At 40.4% G+C, this 17,062-nt stretch overlaps 1 protein-coding gene and 1 pseudogene across 1 annotated transcript in view; both read right to left on the reverse strand.

Moving 5' to 3' along the window:
* The window catches only part of LOC121447552 (UDP-glucuronosyltransferase 1-6), a 135,731-nt gene that overhangs the window by 105,979 nt on the left and 12,690 nt on the right, over window positions 1–17,062 (reverse strand). The window lies entirely within an intron of this gene.
* Window positions 2,709–3,613, reverse strand: LOC121446880 (annotated as a pseudogene).

Genomic DNA, 17,062 nt, shown 5'->3' on the forward strand with positions numbered 1-17,062 from the left:
GTGGTTATTTTAGGTTTAAAGCTAGCCGTGCGGGAACCGGGTAGGATGAAAAGCAGCCCGCTCCCTTATTGCAACACCCATGTAGATTAGCCCTATGTATGTCTCTCTTAGAGTCCTCGTTGTCTAGGTTCTCTGGGATTGTAATTTGTAGGCTGCTTTTCTTTGCTTTATGTTTAAAAACCACTTATGAGTGAGTACATGTGACAACTGTCTTTCTGGTATGGGTTACCTCACTCAAAATAATGTTTTCTAGCTCCATCCATTTTCCTGCAAAATTCAAGACGTCATGATTTTTTTCTTCTGTCTAATACTCCATTGTGTAAATGTACCACATTTTCCATATCCATTCTTTTGGAAGGGCATTTTGGTTGTTTTCCGGTTCTGGCTATGACAAACAATGCTGCTAGTGGGAACGCAAGCTGGTACAGCCCCTTCGGATGTCAGTGTGGTGTTTTCTCAGAAAATTAGGAAACAAGCTTCCTCGTGACCCAGTAAAACCACTTTTTGGGTATGTCTCCAAAGGATGCTCAATAATGCCACAAGGACATGTGCTCAACTATGTTCGTAGCAGTATATACCACTGTTGAGCATATACCCAATGATACCCTATTGTACCACAGGGACATTTCCTCAATATACCAGGTTCATTGTTGTTCTATTTACCAGAGTTTAAGAAAAAAAAAAACTAGATGTCCCTAAACAGAAGACCGGTTAAGAAAAATGTGATTCATTTACATAATGGAGCATTATTCAGCACTTTAAAAATATGTATCATGATGTTTGTAGGCACATGTATAGAATCATTCTGGGTGAGGTAACCCAGATCATTTGAGAAATATGATATGTATTGACTTCAATTGGATATTGCCATCATAGAAATGATAACCAAGCTGCGATCTGTAAACCCAGAGAGGTTAGGCATACAGGAAGGGAGCAGGCAGGACACACCGAGAGACGGAAATAAACATTTTATGAGTGAGGCGGAGCACGGAAAAAGACACAGGGGTTTCATGTGGGAAGGAGAATTCAGAGGGATGTGGGTGGGTATGAGAGAAGAGACAACTAGATTTGAAAAACATTTGAGTGGCAGTATGGAAACCTAGTGCAGGACACTGGAAACTTCCTGTAATAAATATATGAAAGCCTATTGTAGACCTAAAGAGGTCTACAAATGGTGGGGGACAGGGAACTGTTAATGTCCATATATTGTCACCAAACTAAGCTTTCTTCTTGGGAATGCTATTCACCCAGTTCAGTTGTTGGTCATTCCAAGGGTTCCCGTGGAAATTCCCAAACAACCCAGGCTGTCAGCAAAAAATAGGTTGCTCTCCACAAACTGACAACAAGATCCCATTGCTGAAGAAAACATCTACAACTCAATGAACATGAACAGTTGAGCTGGTGCCTACATCGAACCTTCACCCTCCTTTTCATTATCTATGACATAAAAATATAGTCTGCAGGCTACCAAAAGAGAAAAGGAAACACCAACCCAACCACAAAACCTTTCACTTATAATCTGTCTTGCCTACAAAATATGATACGGTAATAGAGGCACACACCTTATGGGAGTAACCATGACTCATAATGATGTCCTGCTGGACTCATGGATCCAGTGCCTTTGTCAGCCATCATGAGAGATGTAACAGCTGGGAGAGAAACAGAGACCCACAGCAAGACAATACACAGAGAAACCTTGGAACACACAGCTCTCAGTGAGATGTCTCCATCCAATCCCTCCAGTCAGAGCTCAAGGAACCTCATGGAAGAGAGGCAGAAGTAGTCAAGGAGAAAGAAGGAAAGGAGGACCCCCAAAAAACAAGGCCAACTAAATCACTCAGCAAAGCTCGTATGAACTGACGAGGCTGAAGCAGTCTGCACAGGGACTGCATGGACCTTCCCCAGGCCCTCTGAATAAACACCATAGCTTCCCGTTCAGTACTTTCATGGGACTCCTGAATGTGGTAACAAGCGCTTCTCTGATTCCTCGGACTCTTCTTCGTGATCTTATGTTTCTGTTTGTGTCTCTTGTCCATTTTGATTGGTGCATTGTGTTTCATTTTGTTATATGTGATTTTGAAAAAGAATTCACCTATCTCGCATCACATCATATCACTAATTCTTGACAAATGGAAAAACTGCATGTGGATTCCTATAGGGTGTAGCTCACCAATAATAGGAGCTGCTTTATGGCTTGTGTTTTTAAGCATCTCCAAAAGCCTTAAAATGTAACTTCAAAATATACTGTTGTCTTCTTAAATTTCTTTTATAAATTAGCCTATAAAGTGTTCGCTGTCACTGTGGCAATTTTCATACAAACTCTGTTTTACTCCTGATAATTCCACACTCCCGCTACCCAGCTTCCCCTTCATATGTCGTCTTTCTACTGCTGAACATTCTCCTTTCTCTTTCATGTGACATGTCTATTATTTCTGCCATTGTTTCTCCTCATAAATGTTTTTTTCTACCTTCACCTTTCCAATTTTCTGACCCCCAAACACAAATAGGAAGGTATAAGTATATATAATTAGACTGTAGCTTGGAATGTATATGCAAATATGACACAGGTATACACACCTAATCAATAGCGCACCTATAAAGAATTTCTTCTTAATTAGTAAATGGCACAAAACAATCCTCTATCCAGGAAGAAATTCCTAATGCAGTGAAGCAAGCGTCAAATCACAGCTGAGTAAAGAATTTCCTTTTCATTGCCTGAAACCAGGCCCCTCTTCATGTGCTAAAGACAGACAACATACCTTGGAAAGTGGCTTTCTTTGTTGGCAGTTGAGCCCACCAATGAACACCATGTTTGGCATCACAGGTTTGGGGAAATCTAACACAAAGTCGGTGCGTAACAACCAAATAGATGCCTGGGAGAAGAGGTCTTCCAAAGCCACGGGGGTCTGGAGAACTTCAGAGGCAATATCTGTAGCACTTTTAAACAAGTAGTGGCAAAATGCACGCTCTTCCACGTAAAAAACAAAGTTTGACACTCTCTCCTTGAAAGTCATGGTGTCTGAAAGTTTTGAGAAAAGTCTAGGAACATAAGACAGTGGACTGGGACACTGGGTGCCCTCTTCAAGATAGTGGCAAAAGAAATATCTTGTAAACATCACTGAAGGGACCGACAAATACTTGGCAAGAGTTAAGCCACAGAGCTCAAAAGGATCCAGAAACACAGCATCAAAAGAACTCTGCTTCAAGTACTCCACTAACTTCTTGTTGTTAAACAAATTCCTACAGTGGGAACATATTAATTCATAATAAACTTTGACTGATCCTGTAATTAAAGTAAGCATACTTTGTTCTGGAGTTTTCCATTGAGCATGAGAATAATAGTTGAAATTATGGTCCAGATCTTCCAGAGTGTAAGAAGCTGAGTATGTCTTCATTGTAAAATTAGAAATTTTCTCAGTTGCCAACTCACCTCTGGCATGACTACTACCACCTCATGCCCTCTGTGGATGAGCTTCTCCACAACCGACTGCATGGTGAACCAGTGGCTCCCATCCATGGGCACCACCAGCAGCCTGCCTGCCTGGGCAAAGCCAGAGGCCAGAAGCAGACACAGACAGAGAGGAAGGGAGAATGGGAAATCTGCAGGAGCCATGGGAGAAGCTCAGTCTGAGGCAATCCAGCTGCTGAGACTTTCTGCTCTCCTAATAGAGCTGGTTGAGTAGAGGCACAAGATTTCCTTCACTGGATACATAGATTTCTAGGTTTACAAGGGAAGTTAAATTTAGTGCTAATGATTTACTCAAAAGAGCAATCATTAATGAACTACAGTGGCTAATGTAACTACTTTGTGCTTTCCAGGTTTAAAAAAAAAGTGTTTATGATTTTTTTTTGTCTATGGAAGATCATGCTCTCTATTGTAAACCCAGTTTTGATAAAATTATGAAACAATATGCTTAAATTTTTAAATTCAGAATAATTAAGAAGCTGTCTATGAGGATCCTCTAAATCCATCATATGCTCATTTGTTCCTCATAACAAGGGAAACTAAGAAGGATGACAGTGAGAGTCACCAAGAACAGTTAGAAGGGAATCCTAGAAGTCAGAGAAAACCTTTCCTAAAGGGCACATTATGGTACATAGGACAGGTCAGGATCAAATCAACCCTGTATTGCTGTATGGTTCCATGGATCTGAGAGTGCAGGAGCCTTGACTGACAGGCATTCAGCCATGGAACTCTGCCCTGCTGTAGGATTCCAGTAAACCAACAACACTGCCATTGTCCCTGTCGAAATGGAAACATTGGCTGTGTTAGATCAGTTTCTGTCATTTCTAGTGCCCTTCCTAAGACAGGATGACTTTCTTCCTGAGCCTGGCTTTCAGACAGACATCTAGATGGATGACAGAGATGAAGAGCTGAACCTCTGAAAGCTGTTGCCTCCAATGCTGATGCTCAGACTAAGTTACTTCAGGCACAATGGCCAGGGCTCTGCTTTCCTAGGAACAAAGGTATCAGAATTTAGGATTTCCACCTTTCCCCACAACTCCAGGAGGGGCTGATGTTGGGCTTGGTCATTGGGCTGAAAACTGAGTCAGGACTTAATGACAGCATATCCATCGTTTTATTTAACTTTTTTTAAATTGATTATATTGAGCTACGCATTTTTCTCTGTTCCCCTCCCTTTTCTCCCCTTTCCTACTACCCTCTCCCATGATCTCCATCTTCCCAATTTACTCTGGAAGTCTTGTCTTTTTCTACTTCCCATGTAAATTAGATCCATGTATGTTTTTCTTAGGGTACTCGTTGTTTTCTAGGTTCTCCAGGATTGTGATTTGTAGGCTGCTTTTCTTTGCTGTATGTCTAAATTCCACTTATGAATGAGTACAAATGATATTTATTTTTCTGGGTCTCAGTTACCTCACTCAATATGATATTTTCTTGATCCATCCATTTGCATGATGATCTCAAGATATCATTATTTTTTCTACTGTATAGTTGTAGAAGGAGCTGCGGGCTGTTTCCCACCGCCCAGCTTCCGCACAGTTAGCTTTACCCAAAATAATTACACGAAAACTGTATTCTTTTTAAACAGTGATTGGCCCATTAGCTCTAGTCTCTTACTGGCTGACTCTCACATCTTGATTAACCCATTTCTAATAAAGTATGTAGTACCATGAGGCAGTGGCTTACCAGGAAGGATCTTAACTTGCGTCCATCTTGGAGAGGAGAGCCATAGCGTCTGTCTCATTGTCTTCTTCCCAGCATTCTGCTCTGTTTACTCTGCTTATCTAAATTCTGTCCTATCAGGCCAAGCAGTTCTCTTTATTAATTAACCAGTGAAAGCAACAGATAGATAGAAGACACTCCCACATCATATAGTACTCTGTTGTGTAAATGTACCCCATTTTTCTTATCCATTCTTCAGTTGAGGGACATTTAGGTTGCTTCCAGGTTATGGCTATGACAAACAATGCTGCTAGAACATAGTTGAGTACATGTCCTTGTGGTATTATTAAACATTTCCTTAAGTGTCTTTCAGCCATTTTAGATTCCTCTGTTGAGAGTTCTCTTTTTAGGTCTGTACTCCATTTTTTTTTTTACTGGATTATCTGTTCTTTTGATGACCAATATCTTGAGTTCCTTGTATAATTTTGAGATCAGTCCTCTTCGGATGTGGGGTTGGTGAACGTCTTTTCCCATTCTGTGGCTGCCGTTTTATCTTGTTGACCATGTTCTTTGCTTTTCAGTTTCAGGAGGTTCCATTGATTAATTGTTTCTCTCAGTGTCTGTGCTACTGGGGTTCTATTTAGGAAGTGGTCTCCTGTGCCAATGATTTCAAGCATACTTCCCAATTTCTTTTCTATGAGGTTCAATGTGGTTTGCTTAATGTTGAGGTGTTTGATCCATTTGGACTTGTGTTTTGTGCATGATGATAGGTATGGGTCTATTTTCATTCTTCTTCATGTTGATATCAAGTTATGTTGGCACCATTTGTTAAATATGCTTTCTTTTTTCCATTTCACATTTTTTTTGCTTCTTTGTCAAAAATAGGTATATTGATTAATATCTGAATCTTCTATTCAATTCTTTTGGTCCTCCTGTCTGCTTTTATGCCAATACCAGGCTATTTTCCATACTGTAGCTCTGTAGTAGAGTTTGAAGTCAGGGATTGTGATGCCTCCAGAAGACCCTTTAGTATACAGGATTGTTTTATTTTGTTTTGTTTTTGCCCTTTCATATGAAGTTGAGGACTGCTCCATGGAGGTCTGTAAAGAATTTTGTTGGAATTTTGAAGGACATTGCATTGAAACTGTAGATTGCTTTTGGTAAAACTGTCATTTTTGATATGTTAATCCTTCCTCCTCAAGAGCATGGGATATCTTTCTATTTTCTGGTGTTGTCTTTAATTTTTTTCTTCAAAGATTTAAAGTTCTTGTTATATAGGTCTTCCACTTTTTTGGTTAGAGTGACTCCGAGATATTTTATGTTATTTGTAGCTATTGTGAAAGGTGATTTTTTAAAATTTCTTCTACAACCCATTTATTATCTGTGTAAAGGAGGACTACTGATTTTTTTGAGTTAATCTTGTATCCTGCTACATTACTGAAAGTGTTTATGAGTTGCAGAAACTTTTTGGTAGAGTTTTGGGGGTCACTTATGTAAACTATTATATCACTATCAGCAAATAGGGAGAGTTTGACTTCTTTTCTGACTTGTATTTCTATAATAGATAAGTTAGTGTGAACTTACAACAACAAAAATAATAATAATAATAGGTAATAAAGTAAATATTTGTGAGCTATTATTTATGGATAATTGACATTGGTATAGTTTTTGTATATAGATACAAGTTCAAGTTATATTTGTTATTTCTGTTTATAATATTTGTACACCTATGCAAAGTTATTTTGTGAGATTGTACTCATGCATGTTTCTGCCTCTTTTTAAGACATTTTGTATATTGGTACAATTTTAAGATATATTTTCATATTACAATACATAGTCCTACTTCTGATCAAGATACTTATACATCGTTTACATTTTGAGGTCACTTTCCTCATTTACTACACAGATGTTTACAGATTATTTAGTATTCTGATATAAAGTCACAGTCTTTTAGTTATACAGGTACTAAGTATTATATTATAGTTATTCATATTTGCTATACATAGAGTCAGATTAAATAGGTTCTTTAGATATATAGAGATTGTTTTCTACCTAAATAGGTAATTTTCAACTACTTCAAGGATCTGTAGAACACAGCATTTAAAGAGCTTGGGGTTTTGTTTATGCGAGACATAATTGCTCCTGACAGCACCAATCTATTCCTAAGAGAATGTTGAGCAACCAAAACATTCCACTAGGAGTTTGTTTTCTTCTTGGCACAACTGACCTTTGGGCAAGGAACTTCCATGCCTCAATCACTGACAAATACATGGTGTCCAGACTAGATAAGTAGGACGCACGCGCGCGCGCGCGCGCACACACACACACACACACACACACACACACACACACACACAAAGACTGCCAAACCTTGCCAAGACAGGGTAAAACGGTTCTAAAAATATTGCTGGCTTTTAAAATGGTCTGTCAGTTACACTAGACCTTAGCTAAACTGGTTGATTCAATATTACAAATGAGACTTTGGGTGTATGCTCAGGTAGCCAATTGTCTCTGTCACCTACTACTCTCTTTGGAAGCTGTTTGATTGCACTTCCTGCCCCCTCAAGTAATATTATCTTCCTTCTCAGGCCTTCATTGGAGTTAAAGATTAAAGAGTCTTAGTTAACCTCCTCTTATAAATTAGCCAAGCCATTTCTGATGCAAGACTTAGACTTTTTAAAATAGAATGTTTATTAAACATATAACATGTGTTCCTTGCTTAATATTATTTATTTTGGTTGTAATTTTTTACTTGATAACTGGTCCTATTGTATATAGTTTTGTAATAGGTTTGGAACTCTCTTATTTAGACAAAAGAGGGAGGTGATGGGGAATCTCTATTAGGCAATGAACTTTAAGAGGTGGAACTGAGTTAGGGGTGTGACGTTTTGGGTACCAGAAGAAAAACACCTGGAGGCCCAAGAGTCAGTCTCTCTCTCTCTCTCTCTCTCTCTCTCTCTCTCTCTCTCTCTCTCTCTCTCTCTGGTTCCTGCTCTACATAGCTGAGTTTGGACTTCTCGTTCCTGATTCATGAGTTTGTCCCTTATAACAACAAAAAAAATATGTTCTATCTTCTAGTTAGCCTGGTATTTCTTGACCCAAGATAGATTCAACACCCTTGATCTCCTTCATTTTTTTTTGTCTTATTGCTCTAGCTCAGACCTCAAGAACTATATTGAATAGATATGGAGAAAGTGGAAAACCTTGTCTTGTTCCTGATTTCAGTGAAATCACTTTGAGTTTGTCTCCATTTAGTTTGATGTTGGCTGTTGGCTTGCTGTATATTGCCTTTATTAAGTTTAGGTATGTTCCTTGTATCCCTGTTCTTCCCAAGATCTTTATTATGAAGGGATGTTGTATTTTGTTGAAGGACGTTTTCCTGTGGTTTTTAATTTTCAGTTTGTTTTTTTTGTTTTTTTTTGTTGTTGTTGTTTATATGCAATGCATTTGTTAAAAAAAGCCTCTAATACATTTTGTTTCTGAAAACAGTCGTCACGCAAACCATTTGACTTGGGCCTAAAACAGTGATACTCAGGGTCTGCTCACCACATACAGTATAGGCACAGTGTTCCATCTCACACTGCAGGCACCAGTGTGACATTTGTGCAGAGATTCTCAGAGCAATGTTATGAAGATTTAGCTAGATATTGTAAGTGTTACATGGCATTAACTTTTCTGTACTGTTCTGCACCATTTTAAAGATTGTTTTGTGTGTGCTGTAAAGGTATAATTTCATGTCTTCCCCCTGGATAGAAAAGGGCCTGAAATTTCTGCATGGTTTGTAGATCTGAACATAGTACAAATAACAAGCATAACATCATTCACTGCAAATGTGCCTCTCCCTCACTGCACCCACCATTCACACAGCACAGAAGGGGTGACTGTTCCAGGCCTATGGTGTCAATAAGAAAATGAGAACCCAGAGGCACTCATGAAGGTTCCCTAGTCTTCCCAGACCCTTTCCAGAAAGCTCACTTTAGGAAGTAGAGTGGGAATTGCTTGTCTGTTCCACCTGGGGTAGGACAGAAACAAAAAGGCAGAGACCATAGAGACCAGTCTGTGTGTCTCAGTGGTACCTCACTATGCCTGCCACATATGCCAACTCCAAAGGTCATCCCTGACATTGAGCCACTTGCCTTCTCTATCAGGAGAGGAGGTTCAAAGCTACCTCGAGTCCTTAGACTGTTGCTTCCAGTCCTACTTCTGAGTGCACCACACTAAGCTCTTCCAAAGAGGAAAAATGCAACCCTCAGCCAATTCGAGAAAAATGCTGGGGCCAGTAATGCTTAACCTAAGAAGTCCAAAGGTGGATTCATTGATCCATGCAAGATGACTCAGAAACCTGGTCTGGGCGAGTAGTTGTCCACCTCTGTGGACATCAGATAAGCAAAGTCTTGTCCTTTTAAGAAGGTGAATGGAAGGTGAACTGTGAGAAAATCTTTAAAAGGAGAATGGGAACTAGAAAGATGACTTAGTAGTTGGAAGCACTGGCTGCACTTCCAGAGGTCTGGGTTCAATTCACAGCATCCACGTGGCAGCTGATACCTGTCTGGATATTAAATTCCAGTGCTTTGGACATCCTCATACAGCTAACTGATGGAGGAAGGTCATTGGCTAATAAAGGCACTGCCCTGGCCCATTTTATTGGTTAGAGGATAGGTGGGAGGAGAAAACAGGACAGAACGCTGGGAGGAAGAGGAAGTGAGGTCAGAGTCTCGACAGCTCTCCTCTCAGGAGCAGATGCCTGAGAGAGACGCCATGCCCCGCTCCCAGCATGAAGCTCTGACCCAGGATGGACATAGGCTAGAATCTCCCCGGTAAGCGCACCTTGGGGTGCTACACACAGATGATTAGAAATGGGCTAAATTAATATGTGAGAATTAGCCTAGAAGAGAATGGGCCAAGCAGTGATTAAATGAATACAGTTTCCGTGTAATTATTTCGGGCATAAGCTAGCCGAGTAGGCGGCTGGGGTGTTGGGGACGCAGCCCCGCCGCCCTTATTACTTCAGCTAACCATTAACGTGGTCCCTAAAAGTCGAGCTTTTAGGGTACCCCTTTCAGGCCTCAAGAAAGTTCTCCACAATAAATGAATGGGGGGGGGTAAAAATCTGAGGGTAAAGACGTCTACTCACAATGGGAATTGTTTGTCCGTGTTTCTTTATTTTTCTCTATATCGGTTACAAATATTCCCAGTAACTTATACCTTAAAACCAGCAATTCGGGTCCTAGCAAGTTCCAGGGCAGGAATTCTTTTACCCCATAGAAAATCAGAAAAAGGTTTTCACACACACACACACACACACACACACACACAGAGAGAGAGAGAGAGAGAGAGAGAGAGAGAGAGAGAGAGAGAGAGAGGTGGGGGAAAATATCTGTGGCTCAATGTTTGGTGTGACTAGTTAATGTCTGAGGAGCTCCTTTATTGGGGCCTTGAGACCAGCCTCAATACCCCCTCAGGGCTCAGAATAGGATGTCTATGGCAGGCCAGGATACGATGGTAAAAAGTTAACTCAAGTACATTACCACTACGTAGTCTTTATTTGTAAGGCTAGAAAATAAAGGGAGGTAAAGGGAGGGAAAAAAAAGAAGGGAACAAAGAAGAGTAAGGGGTGATCTCCATGAGGTTTTTAGTTTCTATAGACATATATAGAAAACTCCATAGGCAACGACAATGATAATATGCATATCAAAATCACAAAAAGGGCAGGTAAAACCTGACAAAGCAGTGCTCTGGAAAAGGATATGATCCAGGAAAGAGCCAACATCCAAAGGGAAGTACATCTCAAACTATTAGATAATTTACTAAATGTCCCTGAATCCTAGATTCACCCATTTTCCTCATCTAATCTCTGTGGGGATACCCAGATTTGTTTGTTAGCAAAGGTGGGGCACAACACCTTTCTACTCCATGCCTGTCTCGATGGGAATTTCTATGTGGTCTTGTTCGCAGCTAATTTTGTGGGATTGACTCCATGTAAATTTGAATGTTAGAACAAAGAGTGAATATTTTCACTCTAAGACCTCTAGGTGTGGAGGAATGGAAAGGTCATGCTGCTGCCTGTGCAGGAGAAGTTACACTGCTGAAGTGTTTTGGAAATAAATTTCATTTTAATTTAAAAAATCATGGCTTCCTAGGTTTCCACAGACATGACAGCAACTTTTTCAAAAGACAAGTGTTCCTGCAGCTCTACAAAATGGGATACTCCAAAAGTTGTGCACTTGGAGAGTCTCAATTTACAAATCTGTCAGATGTACATTTACTATATAGTCTTGTGGGCTCCAACACTCCTTTATGGAGAAAGCTAGTTAAGAAAGAAATTTTTTTTTTTTGGTTTTTCGAGACAGGGTTTCTCTGTAGCTTTTGGTTCCTGTCCTGGAACTAGCTCTTGTAGACTAGGCTGGCCTCAAACTTACAGAGATCCGCCTGCCTCTGCCTCCCGAGTGCTGGGATTAAAGGCGTGTGCCACCACTGCCCGGCAAGAAAGAAATTTTTTAAAAAATTTAAAAACTAAATTGTCTTACCTTGTGTGTCTCTGGTTTTTGCCATCTTGGAGGGTCTTGAATAACATTTATAAAACCTTAAATTCATAAACCTTGATGTAGGGGGTTGGACTTGGTCCTGTCTAAACTCTATATGCCAGGCTTAGTTGATTCCTTATTAGAGGACTTACCCTCTCTGAGGGAAAGGTAGGGGAGAGTTAGAGAAGAGCAGAGAGGGCGAACTGTGGTTGTTATGTCAAATGAATAGAAGTCATTATATTACATTAACAAGAAATGATAAATTGGATGTGTTCTTACTGATCCTTAGTGTCAGACAGTTAAAAGACACCAGTGTGGACCCTCATAGAAGAGAAAGTGGGAAGTGCTCTTGAACGCATTGGCACAGGGAACCACTCCCTAAATAGAACCCCAGCAGCACAGACACTGAGAGAAACAATTAATCAATGGGACCTCCTGAAACTGCAAAGCTTCTGTAAAGCAAAGGACAAGAACAACAAGACAAACAATAGCCTACAGAATTGGAAAAGATCTTCAGTAAAACCACATCAAACAGAGGTCTGATCTCCAAAATATATAAAGAAGGAATCTAAAATGGCAGAAAGACACTTAAGGAAATGTTCAACATCCTTAGTCATCAGAGAAATGCAAATCAAAACAACTCTGAGATTCCATCTTACACCTGTAAGAATGGCCAAGATCAGAAACACTGATGACAACTTATACTGGAGAGGTTGTAGGGGAAAGGGAGCACTCCTGCATTGCTGGTGGGAATGCAAGCTGGTACAGTCCCTTTGGATATCGGTGCAGCAATTTCTCAGAAAATCGGGAAACAACCTTCCCCAAGACCCAGTAATACCACTTTTGGGAATATATACAAAGGATGCTCAATCGTGCCACAAGGACATGTGCTCAACTATGTTCATAGCAGCTTTGTTTGTCATAGCCAGAACCTGAAAACAACCTAAATGCTCCTCTACCAAAGAAAGGATAATGAAAATGTGGTATATTTACACAATGGAGTACTACATAACAGAAAAATTAACAACATATTGAATTTTCAGGAAAATAGATGAAGCTAGAAAACATCATTTTGAGTGAGGTAACCCAGACACAGAAAGACAATTATCACATGTACTCAAACATAAGTGGTTTTTAAACATGAAACAAAGAAAAGCAGCCAAAATGTCACAATCCCAGAGAACCTAGAAAACAATGAGGACCATAAGAAAGATGTACATAGATCTAATCTACATGGGAAGAAGAAAACGATCTCCTGAGTAAGTTGGGAGTGTGGGGACTTTGGGAGAGGGTTGAAGCAGAGGGGAAAGGCAGAAGGGGAGCAAAGAAATATGTAGAGCTCAATAATAATCAGGAAAAAAAAGCACCAGTGTTGTGAGGGGCGCGTTCCTGCCACCCGACTGTGTGACTCTCAGCGGCTATTGGCTGAAGGAGCGGAAGGAGCTCCCACAACACACCAGTGTGCAGAACTCAGTGTCATGGCACCCTAGGGGAAAACAAGCATGGATTTTGTTGGAGATGTGTTTCTGCTCATCCCTGTTCATCCCTGTGCCACCCTGGGGTACATGGACTCACACCCCTGACCAAGTCTATGCTTAACACACTGCATTCTTTTTTAAAAAAGATATGGAAGGATGTAAGAAGAGTATTCATCACGCTATAGAATGTCCCTGTGTAAGTCTGAAAACTTTGATTACAAAACTAAGATAAGCAAGCTTCATGGATGACCTTAGGATTACCCACTGACACTGAATTTGGCCTGACTGGTTTATAGGATGAGTTGAAAGGTAGCCTACTCAATTTATTCTTAGTCAGACCTGTCTCAAAAAAAAAAGTAAAAAGTAAAGAGGATATGGCTCAGTAGTAACATGTTTGCCTAGCACATATAAGAACAAGGGTTCAATTTCTAGTACTGTTAAGGAAAAAATGAGTGGCTACATACAGTATTTTCATCAAGAAAAGTTATGACAACTTTATTAAGTGGACAACATCTAAAAAGAGAGGAAGTGGGAAAAGTTACCACTGTCATTCAGCTTTGATCTTAGTGTCACATCACATGTGGTTAAAATCCACTTCTCAAACTCAGAGAATGCAATATGATACACATAAAAATAGGCGTACAATTAGACCAGGCTATTCTGTATCTAGGATACCAGTCTGAGAAAAGTTAAAACAGGAAACAGGTATGTTAACACTTTGCACAGTCCTGTCCATAGAGAAACACAAAACAAAAGCTTAAGTGTCTATTGTTAGTGGTTGGTTGAAAACATGAAGGTGATAAAGCATTGTTGAAGGTCATAGAAGTTCTATAAGCTTCCACTTGTGAAGATGTCGGCGATCTGTTACCAAGCAAAGCACAAGGGGAGGAGCAATATACCGCACCAATAACTAGATATTATCTTAAGAAAGTCTATATTAAATGATACATTATTATACACATATATTATGAACAATTTCAAAACATATTGAAAGCTGCAGCCTTGTCTCCTGAAGCACTTTTGCAAGTGGGGAATGTATGGATGGAATAAAAGAGTGATGAGAAGGGATTGATATGCAACCAGGATTTTTAAACAACATGAAAATTAGGAATAACTAACTCAACTGTATGTACATACACACCAGTGAGGGAAAAACTTATAAAATTTCGTAGGTAAATTTGCAAGAGATAATTCATTGGACCAGACTATAAATGTTACAAACATAAATGACAAACAGTTTAATAAGGAATCTTCCCCACGACCAATATATGTAGACAAGCCACCCTTTCTGAGCGAAGGGACAGATAATATTCCTGGGACAGTGGCTTTGTGACTTTGGACACTCTCTCTTTGAAAGTCTCAGTATAAGGGAGGAAAGACAGAAGTTTAGGAATATGCAAAAGGGCCAGGCACATTACGTACTTCACTGGACATTGCAGAACATCACACTACTCACCAACTCACATTGAAGGGAAAGATATTTGGCAACTATTTTACACACATCAAAATGGTCCACAAAAGCCTCAAAAAAAACCCTCTGATGTGGGTAAGATATTAACTACATTTTGCTAAATAGACTTCTACACAGTGAAAAAATGATGTCATGAGAAACTTTGGCTGATCCCACTGATAGAGAAAACATACTGATCTCTTGTTTTTTCCACTGAATGTCCAAAAATCCTTGAACTCTCAGTCACAACCCACCAGAGAGTAAGAAGCTGAGTGTTTCCTATATAATCAAGGGATCTTCTGCACTGCTATCTCACTTCCTGCACCATCGCCACTAACCTAAGACCACAATGGTCCATTTGAACAAGACAGATTTTATGGTAAACCAGTGGCTCCCATCCATGGGCAACATCAACAGCCTACCTGTCTGGGCTAAGACAAAGGGCAGCAGCAGACACACACAAAGAGGATGGGAAGCTGGGAAATCTGCAGAACCATAGGACAAGCCTATCCCAGGGCAATCCAGCAGCCAGACTCGACCTCGCTAAGATAGTGGCAGGGAAGATCCAGATACCAAACTCACCTCAATGGTGGCATGGATTTACATATTCCTAGGTGAAGTCCCAGTCCCTGCCAATGATTTATCCAGAAGGATAATTCATGAAATGGTTTTGCTGACTGGCTAGTTCTGTGTTTTCCAGAAGAGAAAAACTGTGACCTTTGCCTTGGGAAGATCATGCCTTCTACTGTTGTGCCAGCTTTTAAACACTGTTATGTAATGATCTGCTTGGATATTGAGAATTCAGAAAAATTAAGAAACTGTCCATAAACAGTCTCTACATCTGTCATGTGCCTGCCTGTTTGAGCATCCTAGCATGGTCTAAGAAGGGTGGATGGTAAGAAGTGAAAGGTAGTTGTCAGGGAGAAGGACTGGATGCTAAAGAACATCACAGAAAAGCAGGGCCCTCACTAAAGAACACCTTGGGTAGGGAAGGCTGGTGAGGAGCCAAACCAACTCTGTGTTGCCCTTCTGGGTATGACAACTCCATGGAGTCACCATTGCTGCGAAAGATTTAAATATGCCTGTGTGATGAATTCTCCAGAGAGACTTGTAAGCATTGTGTTGTAACCATCACATACTTATCCACTGCATATAAGAGTGCAATCTCGCCGGGCGGTGGTGGCGCACGCCTTTAATCCCAGCACTCGGGAGGCAGAGGCAGGCGGATCTCTGTAAGTTCGAGGCCAGCCTGGTCTACAAGAGCTAGTTCCAGGACAGGAACCAAAAGCTACGGAGAAACCCTGTCTCGAAAAAAAAAAAAAAGAGTGCAATCTCATACAGGCCCTAGGGGAATCAGAATTGTGGCTCCTCAGAAATATGGAAATAGATCTACCTCAATATCCAGTGGTATATACCACTCTTGAGCATATACCCAAAGGACACCTCATCCTACCACAGGGACACTTCCTCAATCAACCAGGTTCATTGTTGTCCTATTTACCAGAGTTTAGAGGGAAAAAAAACTAGATGTCCCTAAACAGAAGACCAGTTAAGGAAAATGTGATACAATTACATAAATGACCATTATTCAGTTTATTAAAAAAATGGTATCATGACATATGTAGGCAACTGTATGGAACTAGGAAAAATCATGCTATATGAGGTAATTTAGATCAGAAGATAAATATGATATGCATTTATTTATAATTGGATATTAGCCATTATAAAAATTATAACCAAGATGCAATCTATTGACCCGGAGAGGTTAGGCAGAGAGGAACAGACTAGGCAGGACAAGTGGATCTTCCAGGGAGAGGGAAGTAGTATACAATAAAGAGTAGGGTGGAGTAGGGATGGAGATAAGAGCAGGAGTTTCAGGAGGGAAGGAGAAGGCAGAGGAGTTTGAGGGTGGCTAGGAGAAGAGAGACAGCTAGAATTGAAAAACATTTGAGTGGCAATATAGAAACTCAGCACAGGACACTGGAAACTTCCTGTAATAAATATATGAAGACAATCTAGAAGATGACTCTAAATAGTGAGGGACAGAAAACTGCTACTGGCCATATTTGTCACCAAACTAAACTAAACTTCCTCCTTGGGAATGCTTTTCATCCAATTCAGTTGTTGGTCATTCCAAGGGACTCTGTGGAAATTCCCAAACAACCCAGGCTGAAGCCAAGGCAATGGGGTACTCTCCACAATCTGACAACAAGACCCCATTGCTGAAGGAAACATCCACACAACTCATTAACTCAATGAACATGAACAGTTGAGCTGGTGCCTACATCAAACCTTCACCCTTAATTTCTAATGTCTATGATATGGAATTGTGTAGGGATAGCTTACAACAACAGGGATCCAACGATAGCCCAGCCCATTGGGGGGCTTGTTTGCCTTGAGCTAATGTTTACGTATAAATCTGGCGGGCATGAGCCCCACCAGTCTCTTTTTTGTATCTCCTGCTCATCGCTGGGTCCCTGGTGTT

The sequence above is a fragment of the Microtus oregoni genome, unplaced genomic scaffold (genome assembly GCF_018167655.1).
Source record: "Microtus oregoni isolate MIOR12 unplaced genomic scaffold, Mior012 000004F_ref0000308, whole genome shotgun sequence".
NCBI lineage: Eukaryota > Metazoa > Chordata > Mammalia > Rodentia > Cricetidae > Microtus > Microtus oregoni.